At 49.0% G+C, this 23,157-nt stretch overlaps 1 pseudogene; it reads right to left on the reverse strand.

The window, feature by feature from the left end:
- LOC123368275 overlaps nt 1-22,500 on the reverse strand; it is a 67,509-nt pseudogene extending 45,009 nt beyond the window's left edge.
- Nucleotides 22,501-23,157: the final 657 nt, after the last annotated feature.

Raw genomic sequence — 23,157 nt, forward strand, 5'->3', positions numbered from 1 at the left:
AGATGTCTTGGCTTTTTTCAAGAAACAATATTAAGGAACTTATTTTTTTTGAACGATCTTGAGACTGAGTACGTTCATAAGCCAATAGAAAAGAATGTGAAAATAATAGTGGGATGTTAGTCAAGTAAAATATTGTCAAAACATTGTTAAAGATCTACTGTAACTCAGAAAATCTTGTATTTGATACTTTGAAAGTATGATTATACTATTGCACACAGCACTCCGTGAGCCCCAGCAGCCAGGAGCTTTTTCTCACCCTGACGGAATTACCGTCCTCCCAGCCCTCACAAGCCACTATCCCAGACAATGACGCCATGGAAGGGAGCTCTGGTGAGTGTACCTTTGCAAATAGCAAACATTGTTTTTTAAGCAAGCCTTTTTTAATGATTGATTTGCCCTGAGGACTTGGGATGCATTCGCAGACAGTATAGTTAGAAAAGTTTGTTAACATGTCCGGGGATTGAGAGGAAATCCTCCAGGGACATCTCGATGAAGCGCTCCTGTAGGTACTCCAGAAGCCTTTGCAGAAGGTTTCTGGGCAAGGCAGCCTTGTTCCGCCCACCATGGTAGGACACTTTACCACGCCATGCATGTAGCAAGTAATCAGGTATCATTGCGTGGCAAAGCATAGCAGCGTATGGTCCCGGTGACTGCTGGCATTCAAGAAGCATCCGCTCTTTATCTTGTTCTGTTATCCTCAGCAAAGTGATATCGTTCAGGATAACCTGGTTAAAAATCAGGAATTTAAGTAAGGGGGGTGGCCATTTTTCTACTGGGTTCGTGGACTGCAGCAGCTTAAAAAAAAACTTTCCTGCACGTAGCGAAGCGGGGGGAGGGGAGGAGTGAAATGCCGATGATCTTTTCTGTGTTTGGTCACCGGCGATCTTCCCCAAGCTACCAGACACGCAGTGGGTGGGGGGGTGGGAAGGTTGTTGATTAGCAGGGAGCTAGCGTGGTATTAGCCATGCGTTGAGGGGGAGGGGGTAAATCACTACAGAAGCCGAAAGACAGTGGCTTACCATGGCCGCATGCAAGCTGAATTCTGATGCCTGGACCTGTGTCTGTGAGATCTGTAACTCCAGAGCTGCAAGCACTCACTATTAAGATGAAAAATGCGACCTTGTAGGGAAATCACATGTGCTAGGTGAATAGTGCTGTTCACTGTGAAAGAGTATAACCATTGTTCTGTAAAATGTATCTTTCTAAATATTTATCTCCCTCATGCAGCTGCAAATTTTTCAACCATCCCTCCTCCATCCCAAAGGCTAGCACAGATAAGGCGGAGGAAAAAGAAGACGCGAGATGAGATGTTCTCGGATATTATGGAAGTTACACGCAATGAAAGAGCTCATCTGAATGAGTGGAAGGACATGGTATCAAATTACAGGAAAGAGGCCAGTGAACGTGAGGACAGGAGGGATGAACGTGAGGACAGGAGGGACAACCGAGATGAGAGGTGGCGGCAGGAAGACCGGCAGGAAAATCAGCGGTGGCGGCAGGAAGATCAGCGGTGGCGGGATGCAACTCTGGGGCTGCTGCGTGATCAAACTGACATGCTCCGGCGTCTTGTGGAGCTTCAGGAACGGCAGCAGGATCACAGAGTGCCGCTGCAGCCCCTGTATAACCACCCTCAACCCTCACCATGTTCCACATCCTCCTCACCCAGACGTGTAAGAACGCGTGGGGGGAGGCTCCGTGCACCCGCCCACTCCACCCCCGTGGACAGCCCAACCAGAAGCATGTCGTTACTGTGAATTTTTTTTAATGGCCTTCTCCATCCCTCCTATCCTCCTCCCAAACCACACCCTTACTTCTCTCCCTCTTTTTATAATGAATCAATAAAGAATTCATGCTTTTTAAATGAGAGTGACTTTATTTGCATAAGTAAGCTGTACTCGAAGGGGGAGGGGGAGTTGCTTACAGGGACTGAGTCAATCAAGGGGGTTGGGTGTTCATCAACAAACACAGCAGTCACACTGTACCCTGGCCATTGATGAAGCTCGTTTTCAAAGCTTCTCTGATGCGCACCGCTTCCTGGTGTGCTCTTCTAATCTCCCTGGTGTCTGGCTGCGCGTAATCAGCGGCCAGGTGATTTGCCTCAGCCTCCCACCCCGCCATAAAGGTCTCCCCCTTACTCTCACAGAGATTGTGGAGAATACAGCAAGCAGTAATAACATAGGGGGCATTGGTTTGGCTGAGGTCTGAGCGAGTCAGTAATGTCCGCCAGCGCGCCTTTAAACGGCCAAATGCACATTCCACCACCATTCTGCACTTGCTCAGCCTGTAATTGAACAGATCCTGACCACTGTCCAGGCTGCCTGTGTATGGCTTCATGAGCCATGGCATCAAGGGGTAGGCTGGGTCCCCCAGGATAACGACAGGCATTTCAACATCCCCAACTGTTATTTTCTGGTCTGGGAAGTAATTCCCTTGCTGCAGCCGTTTAAACAGAGTGGTGCTTCTGAAGACGCGAGCGTCATGAACCCTCCCTGGCCATCCCACGTGGATGTTTGTGAAACGTCCCTTGTGATCTACCAGTGCTTGCAGCACCATTGAAAAGTACTCCTTCTGGTTTACGTACTGGGTGCCCTGGCGCTGCGGTGCCAAGATAGGGATATGGGTTCCATCTATCGCCCTCCCACAGTTAGGGAATCCCAGTGCAGCAAAGCCATCCACTATGGCCTGCACGTTTCCCAGAGTCACAACCTTTCGTAGCAGCAGCTTAGTGATTGCTTTGGCTACTTGCATCACAGCAGCCCCCACAGTAGATTTTCCAACTCCAAATTGATTCCCGACTGACCGGTAGCTGTCTGGCGTTGCAAGCTTCCACAGGGCTATCGCCACTCGCTTCTCTACTGTGAGGGCTGCTCTCATCTTGGTATTCTGGCGTTTCAGGGCAGGGGCAAGCAAGTCACAAAGTTCCATGAAAGTGCCCTTACGCATGGGAAAGTTTCGCAGCCACTGGGAATCGTCCCACACCTGCAACACAATGCGGTCCCACCAGTCAGTGCTTGTTTCCCGGGCCCAAAAATCGGTGTTCAATGGATAGAATCTGCCCCATTACCATCAGGATCTCCAAAGCGCAGGGGCCCGCGGTTTGAGAGAATTCTGTGTCTACGTCCTCATCACTGTCATCGCCGCGCTGCCGTATCCGCCTCCTCCTCGCCTCGGATTGAAGGTCCTGGTTCACCATAGACTGCACGAGAGTGCGCGAGGTGTTTAAAACATTCACGATTGCGGTATTGAGCTGAGCAGGGTCCATGCTTGCTGTGCTATGGCGTCTGCACAGTTCACCAAGCAAAAAAGGCGCGAAACGGTTGTCTGCTGCTTAGGGAGGGAGGGGTGAGGCTGTACCCAGAACCACCCGCGACAATGATTTTTGCCCCATCAGGCACTGGGATCTCAACCCGGAAATGCCAAGGGGCGGGGGAGGCTGCGGGAACTATGGGATAGCTACAGGATAGCTACCCACAGTGCAACGCTCCAGAAATCGACGCTAGCCTTGGACCATGGACGCACACCACCGATTTAATGTGTTTAGTGTGGCCGCGCGCACTCGATTTTATAAAATCTGTTTTACAAAACCGGTTTATGCAAATTCGGAATAGTCCCGTAGTGTAGACATACCCTAATAGACATTTATCTAACCTACTCTTAAATATCTCCAGAGATGGAGATTCCACAACCTCCCTAGGCAATTTATTCCAGTGTTTAACTACCCTGACAGTTAGGAACTTTTTCCTAATGTCCAACCTAAATCTCCCTTGCTGTAGTTTAAGCCCATTGCTTCTTGTTCTATCATTAGAGGCTAAGGTGAACAAGTCTTCTCCCTCCTCCTGATGACACCCTTTTAGATACCTGAAAACTGCTATCATGTCCCCTCTCAGTCTTCTCTTTTCCAAACTAAACAAACTCAATTCTTTCAGCCTTCCTTCGTAGGTAATGTTCTCAAGACTTTTAATCATTCTTGTTGCTCTTCTCTGGACCCTCTCCAATTTCTCCACATCTTTCTTGAAATGCGGTGCCCAGAACTGGACACAATACTCCAGTTGAGGCCTAACCAGCGCAGAGTAAAGTGGAAGAATGACTTCTCGTGTCTTGCTCACAACACACCTGTTAATGCATCCCAGAATCACGTTTGCTTTTTTTGCAACAGCATCACACTGTTGACTCATATTTAGCTTGTGGTCCACTATAACCCCTAGATCCCTTTCTGCTGTACTCCTTCCTAGACAGTCTCTTCCCATTCTGTATGTGTGAAACTGATTCTTCCTTCCTAAGTGGAGCACTTTGCATTTGTCTTTATTAAACTTCATCCGGTTTACCTCAGTCCATTTCTCCAATTTGTCCAGATCATTTTGAATTATGACCCTGTCCTCCAAAGCAGTTGCAATCCCTCCCAGTTTGGCATCATCTGCCAACTTAATAAGCGTACTTTCTATGCCAACATCTAAGTCGTTGATGAAGATATCAAACAGAGCTGGTTCCAAACCAGACCCCTGCGGAAGCCCACTTGTTATACCTTTCCGGCAGGATTGGGAACCATTAACAACAACTACTCTCTGAGTACGGTTATCCAGCCAGTTATGCACCCACCTTATAGTAGCCCCATCTGAATTATATTTGCCTAGTTTATCGATAAGAATATCATGCAAGACTGTATCAAATGCCTTACTAAAGTCTAGGTATACTACATCCACCGCTTCTCCCTTATCCACAAGACTTGTTATCCTATCAGATTGGTTTGACACGATTTGTTCATGTCGATTCCATTGTAGGTGTGCGTGCACCCATGTGCGCGGTCGTCTGAGACTTGCCTTAGCGGTTCTCATAGGGCCAGCTGTGGCGCTCTCTAGAGTGCTGCATTCATGCCATGGTGTATCACATGCCGTCAGTCCTGTGCCCTCTCAGTTCCTTCTTACCACCTGTGGTCAGTCGGAGCACCTCTGTCCCTTGCTTCTCTTCTCTTAGCCTTGTGCTTCTAGCTGTAAATAGTTTAATCCTTTGTTAGTTAGTTGTTAAGTACCTGTTAAGTGTTTAGTTAGATCATGACCCGAGGGGGAAGTCCCCCTCAAGCAGGGCATACCCTGGTCTCCAAGTTTCAAGCTCTGCTCTTTGGGCTTGGCTACACTTACAAATTTGCAGCGCTGCAGCAGGGTGTGAAAACACACCCTCTCTAGCGCTGCAAATTGCGGCGCTGCAAAGCGCCAGTGTGGTCAAAGCCCCACTGTCTGTTATTCCCCACAGGGAGGTGGAGTACAGACAGCGCTGGGAGAGCTCTCTCCCAGCGCTGGCGCTTTGACTACACTTAGCGCTTCAAAGCGCTGCCGCGGCAGCGCTAACGCGGCAGCACTTTGAAGTGCTAAGTGTAGCCACAGCCTTTGTGTAACAGGTCTATGCCTGTTAGTGACCCACACAAGAGTTGTCTACAGAGCCTCAGGGAATCCCACATAAAGGAGTGCTGTGGCATCTGCCAGATCTTTCGTCCTCGGACACAAAGAGAGCACGACATATGCCTCAGGGCCCTCCTGATGCAGCGCTGCCCAACGCCCAGCTTTGGAGCGGGCAAAGCCTGAACCAGCACCCAACTATGGTGCATAGTGCACCCCCGGCACCGGGCTTCCCCTGCCACCGATCCCCAGTGACAAGGAAGATGATGGCACCAAGCAAGGCTGACCAAAGGACCTGGCTCAGGCCTTACACCCACTCTGGACCCACAAAAGGCCTCAGCCCTGGGGAGTTCATCCTCCTGAAAGAACCTGCCACAGACTTCAGGGAACGGTAAAGGACCCAAACCGACAGCGCAGTTGATGCCCTCCGAGCCCCTAGCGCCTGGAGAGCTAGGAGTGCCTCTGCTGCCAGCGGTAATGGAACTGGGTAAGGTTCTCCATGAGTGCAAGCCCGTCGGCAAGACCTTGCACAAAACAAGCGAGGGCCACTGGTCTCCAGGGCCGAGACAGAGCCCTAGGACACCATGTTCTTGGTCTCTGCATCAGGCCAGGTCTCCGGCTCAACGCTCCCGATCCCTGTCTTCATGCTGGAGCTTGTCCAGGTGTCTATCTCCCCGGCACCATTTTTTGTCACGTTGTTGGTAGCCACCGCCAAGACCTCCTGGTCGCTCTTCAACACAGCACCACTAGCCCAACTCCCGGCACTGGTTGTGCTGTTCCTGGCACCGATTACCAACAGTGATGGTGAGCCACCAGACCCAAGCCTCCACAGCCCTACCTTGGTCACCGGAGGGTGACGACTTCTCCAGCTCGGAGACACAGTTCAGCCCCTCGCCCAGACAGCATCGTGACTGGGCTCCAGAGGGTGCGTCCGCGGCATCGGTTCTAACCTGGCAGCAGGGCCAGTGGCCAACCCAATGGCCTTATTGGAACGCCTGGGGCGTTCCCGTCATGCTGTTGCCCACTCCTGCCAACCCTTGCTCACCTCAATCAGACAGGCTGAAGTTGGCACCCACGGCACTGGGTTCAGTGCAGAACGCTCCAGCAGCTGCCACGGGTGAGAAGCCGGTACCCACCCCAAGGCCGTCCTCTCCGACGTGCGAGGACATTGCTGGACTTCTCCCAGTCGTCCAATCACCCCCCTCCTCTCTGGATGAGGCGGCTGTGATTTTAGGGAGCCTTGGTGCTGCTCCGCAGGGTAGCTTCCAACCTGGGCCTCAAGGTGGAGGAGATAGAGGAGCAGACGGACACATTGTTTTATGTGCTCTCAGCGTCCGCCCCAGCCTGCGTCGCACTCCCTGTACTGAAGGGGGTCCTGAACATTGCCAAAACCATCTGGCAAACCCCGTCCTCCATCCCGCCCACCTCTAAGAGGGCAGAAAACAAGTACTTCATCTCCACAAAGGGGTTTGATTACTTGTACACCCACCTGCCACCAGGATCATTGGTCGCATCGGCGGCCAACCAGAGGGACAAATGGGCCCACCAGTTCCATGCCTAAAAATAAGGAGGCCAAGAGGCTGGATTTGTTTGGTCGCAAAATTTATTCTAAGACCAGCGTCCATTTTCAGGTCGCGAACCCCCGGCGCTCTTGGATCACTATAACTAACTTGTGGGACTCTCTCCCCTCAAGTTCAAGGACTCCATATCCCAAGAGACGGTCCAGGAGTTCACGGCCCTGGTGGAAGAAGGGACTGCAGCGGCTTGGTGCTCCCTCCAAATGACCTGGGATGTGGAAGATTCAGCTACCCTAGTGGTCGCCTAGGCGGTGGTCATGCGGCACACTTCCTGGCTCCAGGAGATACAAGCCTCTATTCAGGACTTCTCGTTTGACGGTGACGGCGTGTTCTCCGACCAAACAGATGCACGTCTGCACGGCCTGAAGGACATGCACACAACCCTCTGCAGATGCACACTCCTCAGGCATCGAGAGAGCCATCCCAGCCTTTTCAGCCACCTCGACAGTGGCATCCTCAAGAAGAACCTGCAGGAAAACTGGATGTCGGTTTAGCCACCACTGCTCTTCTTTGTCCCTGTCTCCTGCGCAGCCTGGCCCAGAGAAGCACCAAGGGGGCCAAAAGCTCTCATTTTGAGGGAGTGCTCGGGAATGACTCATCCGTCAACTGCCCAGATCCTTCCCGTCTTTTCCTCAACCACCTTTTCCCTGCCACTCAGCCTGGTGTGGGTTACGTCAGGCTGCGGGATCCTGGACATAGTGGCTCGGGGCTACACCCTGCAATTTCTGGCTGCCCCTCCCTCCCACCCTCTGACTTCCCCCTCCCTCTTAAGAGACCTGTCTCATGAGCAACTCCTAGTTCAGGAAGTCAAGAAGCTCCTAAGCTTGGGGGCTGTGGAGGAGGTTCCTTGGGACATGGAAGGAAGAGGATTTTACTCCCACTATTTCCTAATCTTGAAGGCAAAAGGGGGCCTCAGACCCATTCTGGGCCTGCGGGGCCTCTACAAGTCTCTCAAGAAGTTGAAGTTCTGCATGGTCTCCCTGACCACCTTCATCCCTTCCCTGGATCCGGGGGACCGGTATGCCACTCTCAACTTAAAGGACACTTACTTTCATGTCTCCATATTCCCAGGACACAGGTGTTTCCTGCATTTCATAGTGTCTGGGTGCCACTTCCAGTTCACGGCACTACCCTTTAGCCTGTCCTGGACCCCAGGGTGTTCACGAAATGCGTGGTGCCGGTGGCAGCCTGCCTGAGGCATTAAGGGGTCCAGATCTTCCTGTATCTTGACAATTGTCTATCAAGGGCCGGTCTCCAGACCAGGCGCAAATGAGCCTCGATTTGGTTCGCTCCACCTGCAGCGACCTGGGCCTCTTAATACAGAAAAATGCACATTAACGTCGGTCCAACGCAGAGTTTATATAGGAGCGGTTCTCGACTCTACGCAGGCCAGGGCCTTCCTGCCTGGAGCACGTTTTCAGGCCATGATTGACTTGATCTCCCTCAAAGAGGGAACTGCTCACCACAGCCCACATGTGCCTGCGACTCATAGGCCACATGAACATACACGGTCAACCACACCCTGCTTCATCTGAGGCCTCTGCAAGTGTGTCTGGCCTCTGTCTACATTCCCAGCAGACACCCCCTGGACTGAGTGTTCACGGTGCCGAGCCATGTCCTCTCGTCTCTGGACTGGTGGCGGGATCCCAAGTCGGTACTGCAGTGAGTCCCCTTCGCGACCCCGTCTCTGTTGCTCACCATGGTCTAAGACACGTCGGATCTGGGTTGTGGAGCCCATCTGGGTGAGCTCAAACACCCAGGGCTGCTGGCTACAACACGACCTAGCCCTTCATATCAATGTCAGGGTTCTTGGCTTCCTGATCCCATGGTCGGGAGTGTTGCTATACGCCTTCCTGCTGATACCGTTAAAAAGACACGATCTTGCTAAAGGTGAAGCAAGACAAAGTGATGGTCATCCTCATAGCCACAGCATGGCCTTGTCAACACTGGTTCGGCATGCTGCTGTCTTTCGGCAGCCACCCTGCTGAAGCTGCCTCTTCGGCCAGATCTGCTGTCCCAGAGCCACGGCAATCTACTGCATCCGAACATACCGGTGCTGCACTTGATGGCCTGGCTACTGCGTAGCTAAGTGGGAAAGAACAGTGGTGTTCCGCTGGTGTCCAGTGGGTCGTGTTGGGCAGAAGGAAACTCTCTACCAGGGCTACCTATGTAGCGAAGTGCAAACGGTTCTAGTGCAGGGTGCGAGGAAGATGGAACCGTGGACCGGAGCACAGCCGGGCCAAACGAGGCATCCATTGCAGAGTCTTGCACCAAGGCATAATGGCAAGAGAAGGTATGTAACAAACTCCACGTGACTGCCCTAAATATGTCCGTAACTGGTACATCGCGAAGTGCATTGTAATCGGTGCTTGCACTCTCATGGAGTGGGCTTGTACCCCAAGGCGTCGGGACAGTCCTGATAAGTGATAGTGTAATGCACCCCCAAACCCACTTAGAAATCTGCTGAATGGAGATCACTTGCCCTTTAATTGTTCCTGCTATCGTGATAAAATGTCTAGGGGACTCCTTGAATCATCTCATCCTCTGAAGGTAGAAAGCCAAGGTCCAGACAGACAGACATCGAGGGAGCGACGGCACCGTTCCTCCACTGAGACTTCAGAAAGAAAGCAGGTAAGTGTATGGACTGGTTGAAACGAAAATGGGATACAACCTTTGGCAGAAACTTGGCGTGCAAGCACATGGAAACACTATCCTCTTACAGAACATGGTAAAGGGGGAGGGGTCCGTCACCATGACCCCCAGTTCTCCAACCTAGAAGTAATAGCTATCAGGAAAGTGACAATCATGGAGAGGAGAGACAGAGAGGAGGTGGCCAGATGTTCAAAGAGCAATTTCGTCAACACCGTGAGGACAAGGTTGAGGTCCCAATGGGGGAGCAATGGACTGAAGGGGAGGATAAGTCCACTGGAGGTCCTTCCAAAACCTGGTAGTCAAGGGTGAGTAAAGAGAGTACCCCTACATAGGAGGGTGATAGGCACTGATAGTGGTTACGTGCACCTTGATGGAGTTGAGAATGAGGCCTGATGTCTGCAGGGAGAGAAGGCAGTCCAAAAGAAGAGGGATGTCCACATCTTCAGGAGCAAGACCCCTCTGTTGGGTCCATGAGGCAAAACACTTCCACTTGGCCCTATAGGACTACCTTGTGGAATCTTCTGGACTATTCAAGAAGATGTCTTGTACTGCTGATGAACATTCCTGCTCTAGTGAAGATGCCCATCCAAAAAACAGGCTCTGATGTGAAAAGTCTCTGGGATTGGGATGCTGGGTCCTGCAGACGTGTTGTTTGAGGAGTTCTGGAAAAGCTGGCCACGGAAGCAGGGGGATATGCTGACATGTGGAGAAGAAGGAAAACCAGAACTGGCAAAGCCAGAAGAGTGACCGTCATTCTCTCCCATCTGATCTTGTGTAGGACACGAGGCAGAAGCTCTAGGGAGGAAAGGCATAATTGATCTGGTCCGACCTGCAGAGGACTAGGGCATCACCTTGGGAAAGGTCACTGAGCCCCCCCACTCTCCCAGAGAAATACTGGGTGCTATTTGCTGTTGGCATGGGAGGCGAAGAGGTCTCTGGTCGGAATCCCACAGTGGTTAAAAATGTTGGTGACCACGGTGTCGTGGAGCTCCCATTCGTGATCGGTCATGAATTTCTTGCTGAGAGAGTTCACAATTATGTTCTGAGTTTGGGGAAGGTATGCTGCTGACAACGGGATCTTGTGAGCAATGCACCAATTCCAAAGATGAACTGCCTCTGTACAAAGTGTGGTGAACTCATGCCCCCTTGTTTGTTGATTTAGTAAACAGTGATAGCGTTGTCTGACATGATGAGAACATAGGGGAATTAATGAATGAATGCATGTGAGAAAATGTGTGACATGCTCTCTGCACCACCCAAAGGTCTAGGATGTTGATGGGCATCCAGGATTCCCAAGCAGTCCAAGACTCCTGAATCATGTGCTCGCCCATGTGGACACCGCATCTGACAAGTAACACATCTGTGATGACAGTCATGCTTGGAGGACAGAAGGAATAGATTCTGGTTCAGACCTGACCTGGATCCGTCCACCACTAGAAGGAGGAGAGAAGCTCTTGAGGAACCGTCAGTAGAAAGTCCACAATGTAGTTCATGGGCGATTAGGTCCTCTGGAGCCACAGCTGTAGGCAACAAAAGTAGAGACAAGCTAAGGCAGTAATGGCTGTACAAATCACCATGTGGCCAAGAAGAGAAAGGCAAGTCCTGGCCAGAACAGGAGGACTGGAAATTGCAGTGGAAATCAGCTCTTGTAGGGTATGGAACCTGTCCTCCAGGAGGTGGGCACGTGCTGATATTGCACTGATACAGGCCCCAATGAATTCTAGGGACTGTGTGGGATTCAATTGATTTTCTGATGTTTACACTCACTGCCAGGGAGGAGTGAAGTGTAAGCAGCATGGAGGTCAAGGAACGACCCTCCCCTTTGGCTGTTAGCAGCACAATCAAATCATCAAGGGAATATAAACACCCCTTGGTGGTGAAGGTGGTCCACCGCTTCTGAGAAAACTTTGGTGAAAACTTGTGAAGCAGTAGTGAGTCCAAAAGGTAGAACCTTGAACCTCAGGAAATGTCTGTGGGTAGGATGGATATTCATGTGGAAGTAAGCATCCTGCATATTGAGAGCCATAAACCACATGCCTCTTTATAACAAAGGAACGATGGCTGCTAGAGTGACCATATGAAACTTTGGCTTGCATATGAAGTGATTGAGATGATGGAGGTCTAAGATCGGTCTCCACAGGCCCCTCTTGGGAACTAGAAAATAGGTGAAATAGAACCCTGCAACCTGATAGATCATAGGAACAGGTTATATCCCTCCCCTTTGCAGTAAGAGTCCACTTCTAGGACGAGTAAGACTTGCACTTGGTTGCTGGTGCATAGATACCCAGTGATTGCAGAGCGGCTCTGGAGTCTTAGATGATTCCCTCAACTCCCTCAGTCTTCTGACTGAAGAGATCAGAACACCATCGAGGACCTTCCTTTCGATGGGTCTCGACTTCCCATGAATGCAGCCATGTCTCCCTCCACATAACGATCCCCAAAGCCATAGGGTGCGAAGTAGTGTCTGCCATGTCCACCGCGGCCTGGAGCTTTGTCCTTCAACTAGTTTCCCCTCCTGTAGGATAGCCTGGAAGCAGGCTTGATCCTGCTGGGGAAGTTTGTCTGTGAAGTCTCACCAACTTGCTGCAGGTAAGGAAGTCGTATTTAGCGAATGGAGCCAAGTAATTGGAAATGTGAAACTGGAGGCTGGCAGAAAAGAATACCTTCTGACACAAACTGTCCAGTCGCTTGCCCTCATTATCTGCATGCCCGCTCTGTCACTGCCTGTATGATGAGCAAATTGATGGGGGATGAGAGAACAGAAAAATCAGACCCCTTTGCAGGAACACAGTACCTCTTCTCTGCCCCATCTTGAGGGTAGGTGTGCAAGTGGCTGGAGTGTGCCAGACAGTCCAGGCCAGTTGAAGAACAGAATCACTGATTGGTAGAGCCATTCTGGCAAGTACCAAGGCATGTAAGAGATGACAGCTGGTGCGGTTTGTTCTGTACAGTACTTCCTCCAGTCAGATTTACGCCATGTTGTCCTAAGTAAGAGCCTTCACCGTAGCATTATGATTAGTATTGTCCGTATTAACGTGCTGATGTTCACCCACATTGGAGAACCTGTTCTCTACCATGCCATATCCCACCATACATTAAGCCTTTAGTTATTATCCTGACAGCTGAAGAGCTAGCAAGTCTCCCCTGGAATCCATTAATTCCAGTCATCGGTAGCTAAGCACTTTTATCTCTCTACCTAAGAGCCTGCCAGATGTCCTAAATGGCATTTGGTAGAGATATTCAAGGAATTGCAAATAGATTGGAAATTCTCACTCTAGGTCACTTGAGAGAGTGGTAGACCACATTGTTAGTGACAAATTACTTTGCCACTTAACACTTTGAAGGCTTTGTTCACTTTGAGTGAAGGATCTAGCTCCATATCCAACTTACTGACCCAGATGGGCAAACTGGAATACAAATGAAGAATTAAGTTATCCACAGCTTTTTGAACTCTGTTCAAGATTTCTGAAAAAGTCCTATGATCATACGTGCAGATTTCCAAGGATTAAACTTCCAGGTCTATTTTTTTCCCCCCCAATAATGAGCAGATCATCCACCTAAGGGAAAATTTAATTTTAGTACTGATACCTGTCTGCCATGTTGATGGAAGTGATAAAACATCCCTCTGTCACAAACAGAGCGACATCCATTCATGCAATGGGGTGAGTCATTACTCTGTGTTCATTCACTGAAACTTACTGAAGGGTCTGGGAAATTGCCTGATAATGGAGATGTCAGAATGTGGCTAATTCCCTTAATCGAAAAGGGAGATACTGAGAAACATGCATGCACGTTTTTAAAATGTAACTGATGCTATATTAGAATATAAAGCATTAATACAAAGTGTGTTCATGTTATAATCACTAACTGAAAAGTTTCAGTAGCTATTTTACTAAATCAGCATTTTTGATAAGATATGGTTTCTCTACCACCCCCCAAAGAGAACATTTGCCACATTACCAGGTAATAATCTGAGAGCATACATCTTGTCAATCACTTCTCTGTTCAGTGACTTCTTCAATACTGTAAGACATTATGCAACTATTCCTTAGATTCCACACAGTTAGATTATTTTCCAAGAGGAAGACAGCTGTTGCCCTGAATAATATACAATGCAAAACTAAACTATTTTGTTGCTGATAAACTCAACCACCACCGATATGTGCAGTCTCTCACTTGGAGAAAAGAACAAATCAGTAGAACAAACCTTTTCTTGGAAGCTAGTCTCTGCTAGGCGTTGTACATAGGGGTCAAGTTTGTACGACTCCCACACCAGGGCAATACCTTCTCCAATCAAAGCCTGCACTTCCTTCTTTAGTCTGGCTACCAGAAGAGAAATAGTGTTACGCTCTTCCACCTTCTCACAGGTCCGTTCATACATACGGACACTTTCAATCAGAGAAATAGCAAAAGGATAGAGTTGGTTTGCTTGGTGAGCTTTGTTGACAATTGCAAGTGGAACACAAAATCCAAACCACTTAAGGTTGCAGACTTCTTTGGAGAGTGTAATTATTTCTGGGAGAAAGTTGACTTTTAGTTTGAGGACATTTCCAGTTCGGCCTCTAACACGAGGGCTTTCAATAGTGAAGATACGACCACACACACCAAGGTTGCGCTGCTGAACGTTCCTTGCCAAATCACCAAATATTTCTTGAGTGTTGAGCTTCATATGGAAGCTGTCTCCATCTTGCTTCAGCTTCTGACCTTCAACATGGTTCTCCCAACCTTTGCCAAGCACATCTTCAACACGCTTCATGTAGGCTGTGAGCTGTCGATCAATCTGTTTGGCCCAGATTATAGACCCAGACACAGGAGGCAAGTCACGAACATGACTCATTTTGCAAGCCTGACTCTGTGGATATTGTACCTTGAATTTGTCATGAAGAGATATTGTACCTTGATATCTTTTACACGCTGGATCAATTGTGTTTGATATTCATGAATAGCACCCCGAACGCGAGGCCTGACAAACAAAGCATTGAATTTGGAGAAGATCCTGAACATTTCATTAGCATTCTTTGCTGTGCCAAGCTGGTCTCGTAGACGAGCAGTTATTCTTGTTTCAACTCTATCAATTCTTTCATCATACCGTTTCATTGCTGCCTCCCAGGCTTCCGCACCTTATTTGGTAACATCTAAGCCATCTACTTCTTCAACATTCTCATAAGCAAGATTTACTTCTTCAATAGCATTAGCATCTGCAGCATCAAAAAGGACTTCTGCTACCTTCATATCCTGGGGTTCAGGTACATCTCCTTGATTCTGCTGGGCAACAGCAGTGACCTGCATAAAGTCACATCGTTTAGTAAACTCTGCAAGACTCACTGATCTGACAGTTTCTTTGCCACACACATGTTGAGAGTTAAGCAGTTGGGAGGACACTTGTTTGTCAGCATCAATCACTGGTGTACGCTTAATGAACGCCAAACTGTGGAGCAAAGAAAAAAGTTAGTTAACCATAAGACATTTAATTCCAGAATACAGTAAATTACAGTAGCTCTAGTACAAGACAAAATTAGGAAGTGCATATCAGACGTTACATGCTATCGTGCTTTACCGGGTACAGTTTTGAAAGTATGAGAGCAAAACTTGTGCTAATGCTTTAAAACTACTAATAGTAGCTGAATGTATTAGGTTTTTATATTAATCCATTTTAGACTGACAGAACACTAATAGCAATCAAGTCTACAATCATGGTAATTGAAAGCACACCATTTTCTGGTGTAAGATTTCTTCTAAAATATTTTTGCTTCACAGAGACAAATGCATGCTAGGGTTAGACAATGAGAAGAGACAAATATGCAAGCATATGAGAGAGAGCACAATGAGAGAAGCTAGACGTTCGTAGAGCATTTTGAACATCAAAAGCACTATATAAACTCTACATATTACTATGTGTGTGTTAGCCTAAGGATTATAGGACTAGCTTTTCCTAGTCCTAAAACATTCATATCCGATTTCGGTAAGACTGCGCACACCTGTTTGACTTTAGTTCATAATCATTGTCAGTATTAATGCTATAGGATATGAATTATTTTTCCTTTTCTCCTTCATCACCCACATCCTCTGCAAACAGAATTTGCTAATTAAAAACCTCTAACATGCACTTACAGGCCTATTAACCCATCCCTCTCCACCCCATCTACCTCACACCTACTCATGCAGGAGCTCATTTGTACCCATCTCTCATCTAGGTTTGAAATCATATCTAGAATTATTTAATTTGTTGTCATCTTTTCATTTGTACTAACCATGACTTAGAACCCAGAAACACGACTGCTCAAGACAGAGGTTTTTATGGCTTTATTACAAGAGATTAGTTACTGCTCCCCATTTTTCTAAGCTGCCTCCTGTATGAATTGTTGTAGTGAAAGCAAATTATAAGCCAACTCCTTACATGCTGATTTCAAGAGATAGATTGCAGAGTTTCCCCACAATACAAAGCCTGTGTTATGGCTTTTTAAAAATACACAAAGTTTTGTTATCTCAGTATGCTTAAAGACCTGCAAGAACATGCCACAAAATCATCAGTTTAATTCCTTTTCATAACTTGCCTTGATATTTTCAAAGACTTCATTTTATATTAAGGAAAAGAGGAGATTAAAAGTACAAAGTGTAAGAGAGAAAATGACTGTTTCCCTAACTTAGCTAGTGAATCACAAGGTGATGTAATCGCTGTGCATGCTGGCACTTCTGCAGTGAACCACTGCAATGCAGCACAAAGCTATCTCCATCTGAGGAAGACACACCCAACTGAGAAAAATGAACAGGAGCATTACTCTCCTGTTCTCCCAATGCCTCCAAAAGAAACTACCCAAGTTTTATTTTGTTTTACTGTAGCACCTAAAGCCCATGGACTAGTAGTAGCCCATTGTGGTAGGTGCCCTTGATATTCAGGTGAAACCAACCACTTAACAGCATACAATATATGTTTGAGAAGATTAACTGGTGAATCTTCCTGATCTGAAGTCTGGCTCTTGTTCTGAGAGGTGATAGTAATCAGCACATGGTGCTTTACATTTTCAAGTCACGACAGAAAAGTCAACACTAAACATTTTAACATTGTAACAAAGCACGAGCGCTGGAACTCTACCCACTGCACTGAAAGGTATTTAACCTCCTTCCTACTGTATCAGATGTGTAAAAGCACTGATAATCCAGCAGCATATTTCCAGAAGTAAGGTCTATTGCACCAGGTGATGCTGACAGGAAGCACAGCTCTAGTGAGTTCATCAGTACTATATTTCCAGCACATTTTTTCATAATGTTTTTAATCATCTTTTAAAAATTCAACACGAGTGGTCAGGCTAATAATGTTTAGTGGCTGAAGCTGACCAAGGAGTGTCCACAAAAATCATGTGGGTCATTTTAAAAAATATTAACAAAACAGTTTCTAGAATGTGGTATTTTAAAGTTGCTGTAGAGGTGCAACTTTGTCTGGTTCCTCTATACCAGAGGTAGCCAACCCGTGGCTCCAGAGCCACATACGGCTCCTTGTATAGGCACCGACTCCGGGGCTGGAGCTACAGGCCCCAACTTTCCAATGTGCTGGGAGGTGCTCACTGCTCAACCCCTGGCTCTGCCACAGGCCCTGCCCCCAGTCCACCCCTTCCTGTCCCCTCCCGAGCTTGCCGTGCCCTCGCTCCTCCTACTCCCCCTCCAAGCCTCATGCACATCAGCTGATCGGGAGGTGCAGGGAGGGATGGGGAGGTGCTGATCAGTGGGGCTGCCAGTGGGTGGGAGGCACTGTGAGCTCATGGGGGTCTGCTGATGTATTACTGTGGCTCTTTGGCAATGTACATGGTAAATTCTGGCTCCTTCTCAGGCTCAAGTTGGCCACCCTTGCTCTATACAAAGAAAGCATCTGAGGTGATGGTATGTCTACACTAGAATTAAAAATTAAAAGTGACCCAAGCCCCCTGTGCCTGAGTGAAGGGGCTGTTTAACTGTGATGCAGACAGACTTGGGCAGACTGCGCTCTGGGACTCTCCCACCTCACAGGCTGGAGCCCAAATGTCCAAGTAGCTCTTTAGCCACACTCAGCTGGCACAGGCCAGGCACTAGTGTCTAATTACAATATAGACATACCCTGAGGAAACAACAGTCCTTTGCAGACCCCAAAAGATCAAACCTATTCCTGATCCAGACACTCCATACAATTCAGAGACGTGCTATCCCAACTAAAAAAAAATTTCACTTTTGGTGTTTACAATCCAAATGCTATCACAAAATACTTATGCACACAAATACCCACATGCACAACTGACTTGTTGCAAGCCTGAAATGAACGATCAGATGGATCAAGCTCCGATTAAAAAAAAGCTCCAGAGGAACAGCTTGCCATTTGACTCCTCTGCCCTTCCTTAAAGAGATTCTTCTGCTAATGAAGAAGCACTAATCCTGCTGAAGACTTGTTTGAGATTTGTTTTTGTAGGAGATGGAGGTGGGGGGAGCAGGGCCAAACAAGTCTGCCAGAAGCCTTCTAGTGGTTATCCTATGGCTTGGAGCAGGGGTCTAAAGTTCCTACTAAATGATGGCAAAGAAGAGGTCCCTCAGCCTGCTGTGTCTCTTGACAGGTGTTGGGGCTACAAGGGAACATAGAAGTCAAAGCTTGACACACTAGTTATTACAAACCAGATCAGAAATTTTATTCCAAGTAATGCAAATGTTTTCCTAGGGCATCCAGGAAGAGGCTGGACTGGATAGCGTGCAATGTAAAGGGTAGCAAAGGGAGAGGTGTGAGTGGATTGAGGGCTCAAAATCAAAAGACAGCTGGCGGTTTATGTAATGACATGCCAAGATAGGAAACATGAACACATTTAAGACCAGCACTCAATTTGAGTCAGTTATTCCAAAACAGTTCCGTAAGTTTCCCTTACTGCACAACATGGGTGCTCAGTCTCTCGTGAAAGAGGTACCACTAGGATTTACAGAATGCAAGTCACTCTTAGGTCAAAGAGACTTGCCAGTTGTCAGAAGCTATTAAAAGGAAACTACTGCTAAAATTAATGTTTACATGTTAAAGTCATTGGTCTGAAGTAAGCTAACCTAGCCCTTGGGTATGCCAGAATAACATCTGACCATGTTGTGTGCAACACGAACACTTTGGGCTGTGACTTTGTCAAGGCAATTATTAAGAATCACCCCAGGCTAGTCATGGAGGCCCTGGAAGTTTTCTAAAGAGATTCCCACATTACCTGAACCTGTTAATGTCAAACTGATGTTCACTCCCTTACTTGAGCAGCCCAACATACCATTTTAATAATAATAATAATAGGAGTTATACCTATCTCCTAGAACTGGAAGGGACCTTGAAAGGTCATTGAGTCCAGTCCCCTGCCTTCACTAGCAGGACCAATTTTAAGCACTACGTTGCTTGGATTTGGAGGTCTTCATCATGGTGCTTAAAAAGGTCTGGCCAGTTGATACTGTCTACACTTAGCATGAAGTAGAACTTCTAGAATGGCTTCAGCTGAACATTAGCAACAGTGGGAAACGGAGAGAGAGTTTCTCTGGGCTGGGGTCCAATCATTACACACAGCAAGAATGTCATAAGCACTCTTTTGGAACAGTTTACAGTTATACAACTGCTGGAATCATTTGCTGCTTTTACCTTGTTAAATAAAACCCAGGAAGTTAAAGTGAGCTATTTTGCCCATTCAAGATTTTGTAGTGCTGAATTTAACATCCAATTAACTTACTACTGCTAGAAGTATCATGAAACAGCAATGTGTTTTACCAGGGTTTGCAGAATCAGCCTCTTGGCCTTTGGCCCAAGGCACATTTGTTGGGTGAAGTTTAGGTAGAGCAATGTCATCAAAAAAGATTTATCCTGTCAGGAGTGAGGCAGTGTATCCATCACAAAAAGGAATGAGTAATACCAAAATATTCGCAGACTGCTCGCAGAGCACTTTCTCCTAGACGTAACATGATGCGTACAGAAAAAATAGTCTGTGCCTGCAAATTTGAACATGCTGGGGTAGACTGGGGACCAAGTGCACTAGGGGTACATCTACACTGTAATAAAATAACTCACTGAACAGCTCTGGGCTCTGAGACTGCTGCAGATTGCATTACAGTGTAGAACAGGGGCAGGAAAACTTTTTGGCCTGAGGGCCACATCGGGTTTCCGAAATTGTATGGAGGGCCGGTTAGGGGAGGCTGTGCCTCCCCAAACAGCCAGGTGTAGCTCAGCCCCCGCTCCCTATCTGACCCCCCCGCTTCTCGCCCCAATAGCCCCCCCCAGACTCCTGTCCCATCCACCACTCCCTGTCCTCTGACCACCCGAGACCCTCCGCCCCAACTGCCCCATCCTCTCATTTCTGACTGCCCCCCGCAGGACCCCTGCCCTATCCAACCACCCCTTCTCCCTGACCACCCCTGGAACCCCTGCCCAACTGCCCCCTGCCGCCCCATCCAATCCCCCCCTTCTGACTGCCCCCTGGGACTCCTGCCCCCATTCAACCCCCCGTTCCCTGCCCTCTGACCCCTATCCACACCCCCGCCCCCTGACCACCACCACCCTGAGTTCCCCTGCCCTCTATTCAACACTCCCCCCGCTCCCTGCCCGGAACACTGGTAGTTGGTGGCGCTACAGCTGCGCCACCCAGAGCACCAGGACAGGCAGCCATGCCGCCCGGCTGGAGCCAGCCACGCCACCGCACAGCACCGGGTCAGGCCAGGGCTCTGCAGCCTGGCAAGAGCTTGCAGCCCCACCATGTAGAGCACTGCGCCAGCGGCGCAGTGAGCTGACGCTGTGGGGCATGGGGAACAGCACGGGAGGGGCCAGGCTCCCGGGCCAGGAGCTCAAGGGCCGGGCAGGAGGGTCCTGTGGGCAGGATGTGGCCCGAGGGCCGTAGTTTGCCCACCTCTTGTGTAGACATACTCTATGTCTCTCATAAATAGGGCAACTGGATTCATAGCACAACTGGCTTATGTTTTTGTGTTTAAGGACTTTGACTTCCCACTCTCACTCCATTTCTCCACCCAAACTATTGCAAAAAAGCTTTGATCAGGGGCTAGACATACCAGATCCCCTAATTAACTATCAAAGATTTGTTGTCTGTTATTACATCCCCATATCTGAAACTAATGTAGTTTATATTTCTCCCTACAAGCAATTCACCCATAAAAAAGTTACTAGATGCTATACAAGGGTAGGGGGAACAATATAAATACCTAACATAGAAAAGTACACAAGCCAGGTTTTGAAACATTTATTCCATATTAACTGAATGTCACTGGTGTTAATATAGCTCAGTTGCTAAACATTCTTGCCTCTAGGCCAGTGGTTCTCAAATTGGGGGTTGGGACCCCTCAGGGGGTCACGAGGTTATTACATGGTGGGGGTCACAAGCTGTCAGTCTCCACCCTAAACCCCGCTTCGCCTCCAGCATTTATAATGGTGTTAAATACATTAAAAAAGTGTTTTTAAGTTATAAGGGAGGGTCGTACTCAGAGGCTTGCTATGTGAAAGGGGTCATCAGCACAAAAGTTTGACAACCACTGCTCTAGGCCATAACATCACACATCCAAGTCCTTCAACAGCACTGGCTCATACCCACCGTTTATACTGCACTGCAGTACTTTGCAACACTGTGGCAGGTACAGTCCTGCAGATGAAATTATAGGGAGATTCCTTCTGCCTGCATCTGTGAATTAACCACAGAAATTAATGATCCTCTGATACTTCTCAAATTGACCAAGGAAAAATCCTAACATCATGCCCTTATCTTTTCAAGTCAGGTACCAACAGGGAAGTCTATGTGAAGGCACAACTGCTCTTGTATTTACTTACATAAGACCTTTGAGCCAGCCTCTACATATTAACTTTATAAAGAGCTTTGGGGGGACATGTGGCCCAACACAGCAATAAAGTCAGATGCTGTTTGTTGTGAAGGAGGTCCAAGGTAAAGGCTTCCAAGCACTCCAATGCTGCAAAGCCAAGAAAGAAACTTGACAAAATAATACATAGTTCATGGGAATGTTTTATCATCTTGACTTCGATTTCAGCCACAGTTCAGATAAGGCAGTGTCCACACATGTCTTTTTTCAAAGACCAGTGTTGATTTCTTGATCTCGGTAATTTAAAACTGAAGTACCAATATCTGGCAATTTTTTCGTCCCACAGCACAGACATGTTAGTAGCCCCTGTATAGGTTCTGGGTTAGCTATGGTACATTCCCTCCCTGCGGGAATGGAGAGGGGTGTTACTGGTGAGTCACGGGATCCCTTCTTCTCTCTATTTCAATACGGGAGGTTACAGGGGGAGCCAGTTCCACCCCTTGGGGGAAATCAGGGAATTGTTGATGGGGCTGTCTCCCCTCTTCCTGTTGTAATAGCGTGTTACAGGGTACATACACCACACTGCGCATGTGGGGTCAGCATCTCCCCTGGGGGATGGGGTGGGGACACAGGGGGATCACAGCCCCACCCCCACTGTGTGTATGTGTATATGGGGGGAGGTCACAGGCTCGCCCAGTCCTGTCACAGGGAGCGGGGGAACAAAGGTCAAAGCGCGGAGCACAAAGCGGCAGCTGCCCCCAGCTCGGCAGCTGCCACCTGCAGCGGAGGGAGGCTCCGCCCAACCCAACCCCGGTTCCCCCGCAGCGGCTCGGCGCCCGGCCCGGCTCTCACCCTTGAGCGTGGAGCGCTCCACCAGCACCGTGTGCACCTGCGGGTCGGAGAGGAACTTGCGCATCTGCTCCAGGGCGCCCTTCTCCTCCAGCGCCGCCTCGAGCGCGGCCGGCACCTCCCCGCCGTCCTCCAGCAGCAGCGGCACCAGCTTGCGCAGGTGCTTCTGCAGCACCGAGACATCGGCCACATTCTGCACCGCCGAGCCCGGCACCTCCAGGCCGCCCTCCTCGCCGCCCCCGCCGGGACCTCCGCCACCCGCGTCCGACATCCCGAGACAGCCACACACAGCCCAGAGGCTGCACCTGCTGCAGAGCCACCAACTAGTACTACTGAGTCAGCTGCACCCACCACACCACACTGTAACCACCTCCCTTCCCCGCCCTCCGCCGCGGGGCGGCCTGGGAAGTGTAGTCCGCACAGCCCGGATCCGCCCGACAGAGCCGCAGAGAAGGACTACACGTCCCAGCATGCACATTTGAACGGGAGGGGCCACTGTGCGACCAGAGCATGCTGGGAGCTGTCATTCACTGAGGTCACAAACCTGACGCGAAAGGCGACCAACGAAGGCGACCAATCCCGCTTTGCCTTGGACAGGCAGATCCGCGAGGGCGCGGGCCACATGCATGCTGGGGAATGTAGTCCCTACCGCCTAGCTCGCTCATCGCAACGTCAAAAGGGAAAACTACAAGTTCCACAATGCACCGGGACAGCACGGGCCGTCACAAGTGCATCCTGGGAGCTGAAGTTCAGTGGGGGGCAAGGCCGGTCCCGCGGCGGGTGACAGAAATGACTAGAAGCTCCGGGCTGCCTCACTCAGCCGTTTGTCTAACGACTGCGTTACACAGCGTTTCCTCAGAGGGGCAGCGGGGGGAGGGGCAGGGGAGTCTGGCTCAGGCCGGAGC

Source organism: Mauremys mutica, chromosome 4, assembly GCF_020497125.1.
Source record: "Mauremys mutica isolate MM-2020 ecotype Southern chromosome 4, ASM2049712v1, whole genome shotgun sequence".
NCBI lineage: Eukaryota > Metazoa > Chordata > Testudines > Geoemydidae > Mauremys > Mauremys mutica.